General features: G+C 42.1%; 1 pseudogene; it reads right to left on the minus strand.

Moving 5' to 3' along the window:
* Window positions 1-10,318: 10,318 nt before the first annotated feature.
* On the minus strand, window positions 10,319-12,094 carry LOC149256034 (auxin response factor 19 pseudogene; annotated as a pseudogene).
* Between the last annotated feature and the right edge of the window lie 725 nt (window positions 12,095-12,819).

The raw sequence follows: 12,819 nt of genomic DNA on the forward strand, positions 1-12,819 counted from the left end.
TAGCTTTTATTGATAAACAAGAAAGAGCCAAGGGAGTTACAACTAGTTGTTCTGACCCAACATCATCCTCTCAGCAAGGAAGCCCCTCTTCACCTCATACAAAGCTTAGATCACCCAAAAATCTGATGTTGTCTCATGAAACCAACAACAATTCCTTACAATATGCAAAATTCTAGCCTCCGGATCTCTGGGATGAGGGATCCATATATAGATATTTGCAAGGGAGATGAGTCAGCTTGTGATTTGATTAGTGTCTTCCCTCTGATAGTTCTTGCTTCCACTTGGAGATTGATGATCTCTTACTCATCCTTGGTCGAATTCAGAGAGGCAAGTTTCACAGGAGAAGTTTCTGGAAGTTTCCATGCCTCTCCACCTCGTGGAATGACACTGCCACTTGTCACTTCTCGCCCATCGCACCCCATAGAAGGGCTTTTTGAAATGCAACGCACCCACACAGTGTATTTAGGTGAGATGCAACGCACTTTGCCTATGGAGCAGCTGAAATGATCCTGTTTTGACCAGTTATGAGCAGTTTTTTCATGGAGAACTTCTGGGAGAAGCTGTAATCAGTTGACCTTGTTCCTTTAGGGGTTAGAACAACACTTTTAGGGAATTAGGAGCCCTTGGTTTATGGATATTTCATGCTTGGGGTTGTAGTGCCCAAAAATTTCTATAACAGTTGCCCCCTAAAGCATGAGGTCGTTAATCTTTTGATGTCGGGTGAAATGATTTATTATGAGGATCCGAAGTTCTTTCAAGGTGGGAGGAGACCTGTAATAAGATACAATACAATACATTATCTTCATAATATTTTCATGATGTAGCTGAGGCGGGCATTCCCATGCTCGGCTTTATAAATTCATTTTCATGTACATAGGATAGACAACCATCTGAGTGTAGACTGATGATTCTGGTAGAGCCATCATCCCTTTGATTGGATGATTATCTGTGCAGCAATGATGTACATTTGATGTATTTATTTCCCTGAATATATATCGCAGCCCGGATGGATGAAACTAGATCCGGGGTCTTCAATCTCGTTCTATCTTCACTCGAAGTACAAGTCTATCCATGTGAGAGATGTTCTGGAGTCGAACACGGAAAGACATCGCCTGATTACTAGCCAATGATGTAAGATGTTAACAGGCGCGAGAGGAATCACCGATAATGATAATGAACCTCAAGGTACTACAGTACAATTCACGTGGTGTTAATAAAGGACTTGGCGTCGAACACCACACAAAATCTTTCGTTCGAAGGCCATTGATGTAAACTTGTTGCCGGAAGTGAGAAACTTGCCATTGAGACATGCAAGCTTTAGAGTACTGAACAGGGTGTTCCTAGATCGACTTCTTGGATAATGAGCTGATGTCGACAAGAAGCGATCCGTCACAGGAGGGCCTTAATGAATCCCACATCAATGACACGGAACAGAGCAAATGATTTTAATGGAGGTGAAAACGATCTGATGACATAAGGTTCAGGGTGGCGGTCATGAAAGAATGGAGTGTAAATGTATTGTAGTGGGTGAGACACAGGTGAATTCTCTGAATGACTTCTCTTGAACATATCGGCGACACTGACATGATGGATTGGTAGCATTACCCCAAATGTGGATGGTGTGATGGGACCATGGTGATGTGACTGGTGAATGAAACAACCCAACCCGACTTGGATGCGGAGTGAAAGTGTCATGTTCAAGAGCGACTTGCTACCAACAAAGTTTCTTCAAGTTTTCTTCCCAATTTTCCCCAGTCATTGCTGACCAATACCTCTTTATTTTTGTCAAGCTTGAGGAGGATAACATATGCTTGTTCTATGATTTTCCCTTCGGGTAAACCCATCGCTATTTTTTAACGAGCCTAGCGATAGTGAAACTCGTTCTTGTCTGCTATGGACAAGTTTGTCGCTATTAAGTTTTAACGATTTTAACGACAAAGCTAACTCGGTCCTTTTCAATTTTAGAGAGTCTGAAAAGGAACGTAAAGGAAACTCCAAAATTCATTTTTCGTCATCTAATCCCTTAAGTCTGAAAAAGTATAAAACAATACAGAAGGGATGAATTTTCGATACTTTTAACGAGCCGAACAAAACAAGCGCTCGATTTTTTTGTGTAATAATCCCTCAGGTCCAAAAAGATTAAAATTTAGAGGAGGGATAGCACTTTCGGTCCCTTTAGCGAGCTGGAGAGGCCAATGGCTCGGCAATCTTTTCATATTTTATGAGTCAGTTGAAAAGAACTTAAAGGAGACTCGTCTTTGAGGAACGAGTGATAAAATTGGGTAGAAGCTGATTCCAAGTAAGGTTTGGAATTTTCCAATCACGGCAGTGTTACAAGGATGGATAGTGAGATCACTCTTCGCAGCTGTTCCTAAAAAGGGGTAAACAATCAAATTGAGGTGAATGATCGGCCAATACAAAGTGGAGGTGATGATGAGAACACGACCAAGGCTTTTAAAGACTGAAGTACTACATTCACGATGGTTATTTACCGGGAAATAGTTCATTTTTTAATGAGCTTAAACGTGGGGAGAAACATTTTCTCATGGATTATGTTTATTTTTTAACGAGCTTGAACTATGCGCTAAAACTGCTCGATTAATCCAGTCGTATAATAAGAATGTCCCATTTAAAACGACAATCTTTAGAGTTTTTCCCCACATCCTTTCTTTATGGAAGTTAGGAAACGACCAATCCTACGAGTTTAAAGGGTTAGAGGACCTACAAATTTAAAAAATAAATAGTCGCTCTTCGCTTGCATGACAAAAGGTTTGCATGCCCCCAGGTATAAAATAAAGTTTCAAGGCCACCTTTTGTTCTACCGACAAAACATTTGTTTTATCAGGAAAGGTAATCCTCTTTCAGGATACCAAAGATTGTTCTATTCACAGTGCAAACAAAACATTTCTTCGACGATGTCTACCGAAATAGACAAAGGTGAGACAATCCACTCACATAACTTTGACAAGAGAATCTTGTTCCAGTCTAACCCACTCTTCCAATCACGGTCAGGAGTACAGTCTAGTCATATATCTCTCGCGGAAACCTACCCTATACCCGAATTTTTCCTGCCGAAGCAGACCAGGGTGCATGCCCCCTGGGTTTCAGTCATGTCTCCCGAATCACTCGCGCTCATCAGGTAGACGGACTGGAGATTGATGAGACATTCCTTGTGTGAAGAGACCATTCAGGGATGGTATATGACTATTTGCTATGCGTGATTCGGGAAATGAAAGCTGGTCTACGAGCTTGACCACTCTTCCTTCGTGTCGAAAACAAATTACTCTAAAGAGTGATGAGACAATTGCTCCCATGCAATAAATATAGTCTCGTCCAAGGAGTAGATTATAATCCAAGGGTCCTTGGACGACCATTACGTTCATGTGAACGGTTTTCCCTCTCAATGTTATGGGCACATTGGGAAGGATCCCTAACGGTCGACTGGTTCCTTTGTCAAAGCCTGTTAGATTTCTCATCTCAGGCAAAAGCGCTGGCGAACCAAGTGCTTTCCAAGCAGTCGAGGAAAGGATACTCACAGAAGCCCCTTCATCTATGATGGTACCGGCCATAACCATTCTATATACTTGAGCAATAATTCGGAATGGTACACTAGCTGGTAAACGGGGTCTGCCTAGTTGATTCCAGTCGAAGGAGACAACTAGGTTTCTTGGAGGTGGGACCAAATAGACGGTCGGGTACGACTCTGACGAACTTCCTTCCTACGGTAAAGGAATGGGTAAATTGCCCCCATGTTCATCGGAGTCTGTGCTTACGAAAAGAATTTGGACGGTGTCATCCTTATTCTCTTCTGTGACTGTATCATCTGAAGATGGAACCTCTGAAGGCAAGACCGGGTCAACTGTCGCCTCGACCTTTTGACTTTCGTCTGGCATGGGTTCAGATGGTTTGTCTTCAATGATAGATGCTTCGGCCGACCACCTAAGTGGGTCAGACGGCTTTTCAACTAGTCACAGACTCGGCAAGAGTTTTTTTATATCCAGGAGGAAGTCGTAACGGTGAGACCGGACGATCGTCCAAAACTCTTTTAGCCTCGTCTAAGAAGGGACAACGGTGGATGGCATGATCGCCTTCGCAGAGTTTACAAGGAAATCTGTATTTTCCTTTTTGTCTTGGGGCTTCACTTTCACTAGTCAACGGTGTGCTTTCAACATGATCATCAGAGGTTGACGACACCGGGTTGTGAAAACGAGGATACCAGTCCCTTAAGATCCGAGGGATGCAAGGAAAATCTCTATGATAGTGGTCCCCTTTGCAAATGACACATGGTGATTTAGGCCTAGTCGGTGTAGTGTGTGGATTTTCGCTAGACGACGCTTGGTTGCCCCCTTTCGCTTTTGGCTCCTTCTTCTTCTTCTTCTCTTTCTTCTTCTTTTCCTTATTCTTCTGAGGTGCTTGATTTTTGGCTTTACCAACCCCATCAAGCGAAGAAGAAGGAGGAGAGGAAGAATTGGAGGAAGTAGAAGGTTGGTGGGTAACTCTGGATTCGTCTAGTTGCTGACTCGATTGTTCAGGAATTGCAGTGTTCTGAACGACAGAGGTTGAGAAGAGCCATACGGGCAAGCCGATTGTCAATCCTGGAAGCGACAATGTGGCCATATGGGGTGCACCAACATCTCCCCAAGAGGAGAAGGGACTAGGATTTTCTCCAAGGGGAATTCCTTGGTTGGTGGGTTCCATTTTCTCAACCTAAGATCAACGTAGGAAAGGGTGATGATTATTCTGTTTAAAATAAATTTTAGATGCTTTGACACAACTTGTTTTTTCAATTTTTAAGAGTTGAGAAAAAACAAAAGATGACTCTAGTCACCTTCGATTTTTAATGAACCTGAAGTGACAAGTGCTCAGATGGACCTTTTCCGTTAAGGAGTCTGAAACGGAACGAAAGGGACTGCTCTGGAAATCTAGGTAGAGGGATTACCAAACCAATTGAAAAACTGCAGAACACTTTTTACGGTACGGCAATCAATCTTCCTGAATGTTGTGTTTAGTGCATTGCGATCGATAGGGCGGTAGACACGGCTTCCTATGGATAAAGGATTAAGCCTATTGTGCTCTCCCAAAATATACTCGACCGCACGTGGGAGCACAAGTCCGTACTGGCACTTATCGTCTCAAAGTGGAGGAATCAACCAACCATCAGTGAGAACAACAGTTACCAGGCTTTACGACGCCGGAATAAGTCTCTAGCCTAGACTTCTAAATGTTGTGCGCTAGGTTCCAAAGTGTTGTTAGATTCATTGAATTTATTTTATAGTTGATATTGTTTATGAAGTTTTCCTTTCAGGTTCACCGCGAGATGTAGAGGTGTAATTCCTAAAATGCAATCTAAGATGATAAACAATATTTTATCTTCTTTGTGCAATGAAAATCCTAGCTACTAAGGAAAGAGAGACAATATTCTTTCACAAAGAGCAAAGAGCACACTCTAAATGCACTTTCCTAAATCAAACCAATCAAACAGTCTAAATGCAAATGCACATGCATGTATTTGTTTTAGGCTTTCTTAGTATGTGAATGGAGAAAAGAAAGCTAATGCACAAATCTGAATTACTTTTCAAGCGACAATTACCAACAAGTTTCTTTTCGAAATAAAAAATGGAGACAATCACAACACTTTACGATTTGAAAATGAATACTTGCTTTCGACACTAGAAAAATTACAAATTCAGACCAAATACAATAGTAACAGGATAATCGACTATCTACAGCAACCAAACTCTTTCCTATGACTGAAAACGACACTTGTGACGCTTTCAAATCAAAGGACGATAGTACGATTACATTACTTTTGCAAAGGAGAAGTGAAAATGACTCAACAAATACACAAACACATTTACAGTTCTTTTGTACAAAGGAGGCAGAATAACAGCAAGGAAAAGGGGTTTCAAATAGAGATATACTGATCACAGGAAGCAAAATTCATGAATAGAACTGGAAAGAATGAATCACAGAAACCAAAACTGAACAATGCCTAGTATGATCAGCGCACTTGTAACACAGGGAATTTGAAATGCAATGCACCTACTACACTCGGGAAGTGCGCTGAATTTCAGATTCACAGAACAGTACCTGTGCTGGGCCAGAGACGAGACTTTGCTTGGGTTCCGGGTCACAGTTTGCAGTTCAGTTCATGGGTTTTGGCCGAGAAAATGGTAATTAGTAATGCAACAATTAGGGGTAGATCTAAGGAGGATCTAAGAGCTACCACAAAGGGCAATCAGAGAGTTTGTAAATCAATTGTTTAATTTATAAACAAATTCCGGAGATTGACTGAAGCGACATTTATCTACTTTTCATTTGCATAGCAAATGTAGTTCGAAAGCTACCTGGCTCGACTTCAGGCTTCGTCTGTAAGTTTATAAAATAGACAACAAGGAAGATAAACAAACAAACTAATTCTTCCCCAGCGGAGTCGCCATTTTGTTACAGGGAAAAGTGTCTACACAGAACTGCTTATCCCACTAAGGTGTGATAGCTACTTAGAAACAAACAAAGTAAAGCTACTTTCGTTTTTCCTTTATGAAGTATAGATGAGAGAAGAACAAAGAAGACCAACCTCTGTCTTGCGCTAATCTCCTAGTTCGATTCCTCTCTCTCTTGATAGTCTTTCGCTACTTGTTCCCTTGCACGCCTAGCTTCACAGAGTACCTGTAAGATCATAGTAGCATAGCACTATACAAGAACATGGATCTATAATCATAAACAATCTAGGATCAGATGTAAATTGACCACACAAATGCAGCAAACATAAATGACAAGAGAGTATGGAGGAAAACTTGAATAGCTTTTATTGATAAATAAGAAAGAGCCAAGGGAGTTACAACCAGTTGTTCTGACCCAGCATCATCCTCTCAGCAAGGAAGCCCCTCTTCACCTCATATAAATCTTAGATCACCCAACAATCTGATGCTGTCTCATGAAACCAACAACAATTCCTTACAATATGCAAAATTCCAGCCTCCGATCTCTGGGATGAGGGATCCATATATAGATATTTGTAAGGGAGATGAGTCAGCTTGTGATTTGATTAGTGTCTTCCCTCTGATAGTTCTTGCTTCCACTTGGAGATTGATGATCTCTTACTCATCCTTGGTCGAATTCAGAGAGGCAAGTGTCACAGGAGAAGTTTCTGGAAGTTTCCATGCCTCTCCACCTCGCGGAATGACACTGCCATTTGTCACTTCTCGCCCATCGCACCCCATAGAAGGGTTTTTTGAAATGTAACGCACCCACGCAGTGTATTTAGGTGAGATGCAACACACTTTGCCTATGGAGTAGCTGAAATGATCCTGTTTTGACCAGTTCTGAGCAGTTTTTTCATGGAGAACTTCTGGGAGAAGCTGTAATCAGTTGACCTTGTTCCTTTAGGGGTTAGAACAAAAATTTTAGGGACTTAGGAGCCCTTGGTTTATGGACATTTCATGCTTGGGGTTGTAGTGCCCAAAAATTTCTATAACAATGAGGAAGAAACATTGATTTTCGTAAGGTCACTCCAAAAACTCAGGGTTTCTATGAGAAGAGCGCAGTGCCAACTTGCAGATTACTTTTTGATGCCTTTCGCTAATCCAAATCACAAACAGAAGGTACCATTGAAAAGATTAGGATGTCGCCTACACAATAGAGTCCTTAAGAACTGCCAAAACCTGATCCAAACCCCTGAAAAACTATATTGAAGTCAAGATTTCCAGAAGTGCAGCAACTCTCCCATAGTAATTGTATTTTGGGAATTTCTTTCAAATCATGACACCTGTGCATAAAATGAAGGAGGTTTTTGTTCCTTGGACTAGAATAAAAAAAACCTCTTTCACTTTGGTAAAATTATTCTCCATTTTGTCAAAAATATATTTTGAATCAAGCATGTCCCTAGTAGGAATGATGAGGCGAGGTAGTGTACTACAACATTGTCTTATTTGAAATTAAATATTACCTTTACCTTTATTTTGATTTCCCTAAGATGATAACTCCATTTACCCACTAAATTAACTGATGGACATGTTTTGTTTTGACATATGGTATCATGACGACACATGGAGTGAAACCCTAGACCATGACCTAAAATGAGGAATTTAACCATTTTGGTGGGCTCCAGTATTGTAGCAATAATGCTACAACTCCTGGAGCTCCCTATCTCTAATTTTATCAACCCGGTAGTTCGTACAAACTTGGAAGCGACGGTGTTGTATCCACAAGTACTAGCTCTTGTCGCAGCTGTCACTTGGTCAGTTGGCACAAGTCCGCTAGGGCTCAAGCCAACTTCTATATGCTCTCAGAAGAAGCTTTTTAACTGATGGACGAAAGCTAACTCAAAGGAAGTTAATCTACTTGCGAAAAGAAACTGAAAGCCAAAAGGAAACACAAACCCTAGCAAACCCTAATTCTACCAGCTAGTCCTACTGATGCAAAGGAAAGAATGCAAACAACGAAAAGAGATGCCATTACTTCTAGGAAGGTAAAATGCATGTGTCTAAGTTATCACTATCTGAAGAAAACATCTTTTTGTATTTTTGATTAAGTTGTTGAAATTATCATGCATGTGCTTCTAACTAGTTTTCCACTGTGCAGGGATGGATCAAGGGATGAAATGCTTTGGGAAAGGTTGGGATGGTACAGAGAGGGTCTAAGGGATCCCCAGTATTCTTTCTGAGAGTTTCACAAAGTCTGGATGACATGCAACCGTGTTCATGAACTTCTACAGGAAGTCTGCAGGGGCTTCTACAGGAAGTTTCTACAGGATGTTATGTAATTCTTCTACAAGATGTTTACGAATTGGATTTTTGAGGATGGATGGTTGATGGAAGATGCATGGATGGTTATGGAGGTAGGATGGGGGTCTGAAGTGACCTAGGAACTGATGGATGGAGTGGTGAGATGATGTGGAAGGCTGACTTGCATCAACGAAGGTTGAGGCAATGGAAAAGCAAGAAGGTATGGTTACGTGGCAAAAGAGCAGATGGGAGATGAAGAAACAGACTTGGTGATGGAGGAGCTGACCTGAACGAGGCTCAGATGAACGAGGAGGTGATGAAGGTGATAGAGATGCCCTGCATAATGCTTATTCAAACAAATAAATGAATTCTTGTAAACAAACCAAGTCCTAGCTAACTCAATCCAACTGTTAATGAATGAATAAACAACAGCCTTGTTTGAAAAGAGAACCATATACATCACGTGAGCAAGAACATGCCAAAAGATATAAATGCATACAAACTCCTACCAATCGATTCTAAGCATAAAAAGCTACGTTACCCATCAAAACCAACTACAATAACAAAGCAAGATCTAAAGAGCAGATTTTATTTCAAGAACGCAGCAAACACATAAATATAAACAAGGGAGGTACTGGGCGCTTGAGATGGGCCCAACCCCAAGAACTACAGCCTCCCAAGAGCGATTTAGAGCTGGTGAAAAGCTGGATCCATCTTTATTAATCAAGAAATGAAAAGTTACATCAAAACTGTCCACAAGAAGAACTTGAGCATGAGCTGAAAGCAAAGCTAATCTACTGCATAAAAATCGAACTACAAACTAGCTAACTAATGGCTAAAACAAAATGAATAACTGGCTACAAAATGACTAACCACTAGCTAACCAAAATGAGGCCCCAAGCCTTCTCATTTATACAATTTGAGGACCCAACAGTCCTCCTAAAAGTTAGGGACTTGGCTGCCCAAGACTTGTAGTTAACAGCAGTCCAACTTGACTTGCTTGGCTGCCCTTGAGCTGATTGACTCGGTGGCCCTTGAACTCCGAGCTGATGGTGGAGAATTTGAGGTAAGGGTCCATAAATGAGGGGGACACCTTCCTACAAATCCTCTAGCTTGTTCTCCCACGAATTTGGCTGCCAAGTGCTCATTAAGACCTTCAATTTTGTCTCCAAGTTGACCAAAAAGGCTACACAAAGCACCCATTAGACTTGTTGGCATAATGACTAACCAAATTCACTCTATTAACATAAAAATAATAAAAAACATGCAATAAACAAATGAGAATGGTGGACTAAGCCAAATTAGGAGGTTGAATGAGCCCAAATAATTGTACATTTTTGGGGCTCATCATCACCCCCCTACTGAAAGTGTTGCTCATCCTCTGAGCAACCAAATCTCTCCCCTTGTCCTTGATGGCCCTGGTGACTTCCTTGGCTAGCATCTCGGCTGATTTCTCCTTTGGCTTCCCGCTTTTCAAACTTTCCTGTAGAAACTGTTCGCTGGCTTCCTGTAGAAACAGTCTCTGTCTTCCTGTAGAAACAATCCTCTGTCTTCCTGTAGAAACAGTCTGCTAACTTCCTGTAGAACTGTCTTCACTGTTTTGGTCTGCGCGGCTGAGGGTGCCTTCTTCTTGAACTGTGCTGTTGCTCCACTTGTTGTGAAGGATTTTGCTGTTGCATATGAAGATGGTGTTGATCCAGCTGTTGTGATGGCACCTGCTGCTGCTGTTGCTGATTGGAAAGGTGGTGTTGCTGTTGTGGCCACTTAATTTGAGGTTGATACAATTCTGACTGTTGGGACTGTGGGATACTGAATTGTAGCTGATGTGACTGCAATGCCTGTTGGGCTGAATTCAAAGGCTTGGTTATGTCACTGCTCCCCAGTTTTTGTAAGGTAGCAGCAGCCATAGGACGATAGTAATCTGGCTGGATGGCTGAGTTTATTATATCAGGTCTCTGATGCATGTTCATCCATTGGAGTAAACCAACACCAGGCATTGTAGGATTTTGAGAATTAACAATACCAGTCTCCTCCCCAAAACACAGTGAAGATCTCTTGATGGCACTCTCTATTTCTGATTCTTCACCCAACATTCCTGACTGCCGTGGGCGCTTGGTCCTGAAGAAAGGCGGAGGACAAATGAAAAATGGAGTGGCAACAGGCTCAATCTCCCAGATAGAAACTCGATTCTGCCTTTCACCAGCAGTTGATTCATCCCACCCAACCTGGATATTACGCCACTGTGAGTTTGGCCATTTCATAGAATCAAGATCACTGATCCCTGTAATGGTACCCATATATCTGCGCACGCCTGATTCCTCAGTTTCAAACATCATCCTGAACCGCATGCCAAGTGAAACCTGGGTGCCATAGATTGCTTTGTTGTACTTAGACAGAGGAATGACAAACTCTGAAGGGCTTGCCCTTGGATTGTAGAAAACGGCAAATGGGCTATGGTTTGAAGCAACATGCGCTGCTACAGCAAGAACGCCAATATGCATGCTGTCACTAGACGGGACAGATGACAACATAGTTGCTTGTTGCCGATTTGCACGCCTTATACCCATAAGTAGTTGTGATTTTTCATCCCTTATAAAAAGGACAGAGTCACCAGCAAAAAGTCTCTTCTCACTCACAAATACACCCCCTCCCGTTGTTAGAAGATGCCTCTTTGGCTGACCACGATAGAGATGTCTGAATGTCCATGCATGGTTATGCAAATCTCTGGCCACAAGTTCTTGAGCTGGTAGTTGCATCGTATAATCTAGTGGTTTCTTTCTGCAGGGCTGTTTTCTGCCTTTCCTGTAGACGACATCCTGTAGAAACGCCTGTAGAGTGCGACAGGCGGGAATTTTTTAAGGACTTGAAGAGATCTCGAGAATAAAAGGCAGAAATCTTGTAGAGCACCATCGGTTAACTGATCTGGAAATGGTGGACACGCGCTTCAGTTGACTGCAGTTAAACAGAGGGTGGTGAGAGTCAGCCAAGCATCATTTAATTTCAACGTGATTTTTGGTGAGGGAGTGAAGTGGCCAAGTGCACGTTGGCCCCATGCAACTGTTGTCTCCACTGCAGTGTTTAACTAGTTGTTCTCTGCTGTTAATCTCATCCATCAAGCACGCTGAAGTCTAACTGTCCATCACTACCCGTTTTCAATTTCCTTCCTGCGATGGCTGAGCGCACGTGTCTCATTCACCCACCAAGCGCTGTTGAACTAGATGTGGGTGGCCAGTTATCTGGCCACCAATTTGTCTAAATCCAACCATCTCATTGTTCACGCAGTTCTCGAATTGCATTCATGAAACAGAGGAATTAAGTCAGTCACGTACCTGCAAGTCGACTGGCTGCGGTGAAGCTTTTTGCTGCATTCATGTGTTGATCTTCATTTGCTGCCTGTATGGTGGCTTGACTGATGATTTATGGCTGGTTTCCTTGTGCAGGTGTCCTCTGGCCAGATGCATGCAACAAGAGTTCATTTTCTCGTTCAGATCTGCACCCTCAAACTGCTGCCATTGAATTTTCACAGGACCAGCTTGTTTTTGCCATTTCTCCCAAACGGTGAAGCGGATTGATCTGAAACTTGGTGAGCATGTTCCTACCATCATTATGCATCTCCCATAGAAAATTCGTGATCAATGGATGCACGGATTTCGAGAAAAATGGAAAATGGCTAAAGATTTCAGAGGTCGATTTCTCGGAAACCGTGCATCGGAATTGGCTGAAACTGCTTGGGTAGGTTACTATCACGCATGTGCATCTCCCCATGAAACAGGTTTTGAAACAGATGCACGGTTATGGAGAAAATGCAAAAATGGCTGATGGTGATGGAGGCTGATTTCTTGGAAACCGTGCACCGGAATTGCATGAAACTTCTCAGGCATGTTGTCATCAACCTTGTACAATTCCCCATAAAACGGTTTGTCAAATGGATGCATGGTTTTCAAGTTATGGCAAAAACAAATTCTGCTCTATGTGTTTTTGCTTCAAGGCACTTTGCATTTTGGTTGCATGGTATGACAAAATGAATTTTGGCTGTGATGCAGGTATGGAGATGATGGAGGAGGAGTTGGAAGATTGCATGAGGGCTTCTGAA

The sequence above is a fragment of the Pinus tabuliformis genome, chromosome 7 (genome assembly GCF_031772625.1).
Source record: "Pinus tabuliformis cultivar Carrire ecotype Pingquan chromosome 7, CPIR1, whole genome shotgun sequence".
Classification (NCBI taxonomy): domain Eukaryota; kingdom Viridiplantae; phylum Streptophyta; class Pinopsida; order Pinales; family Pinaceae; genus Pinus; species Pinus tabuliformis.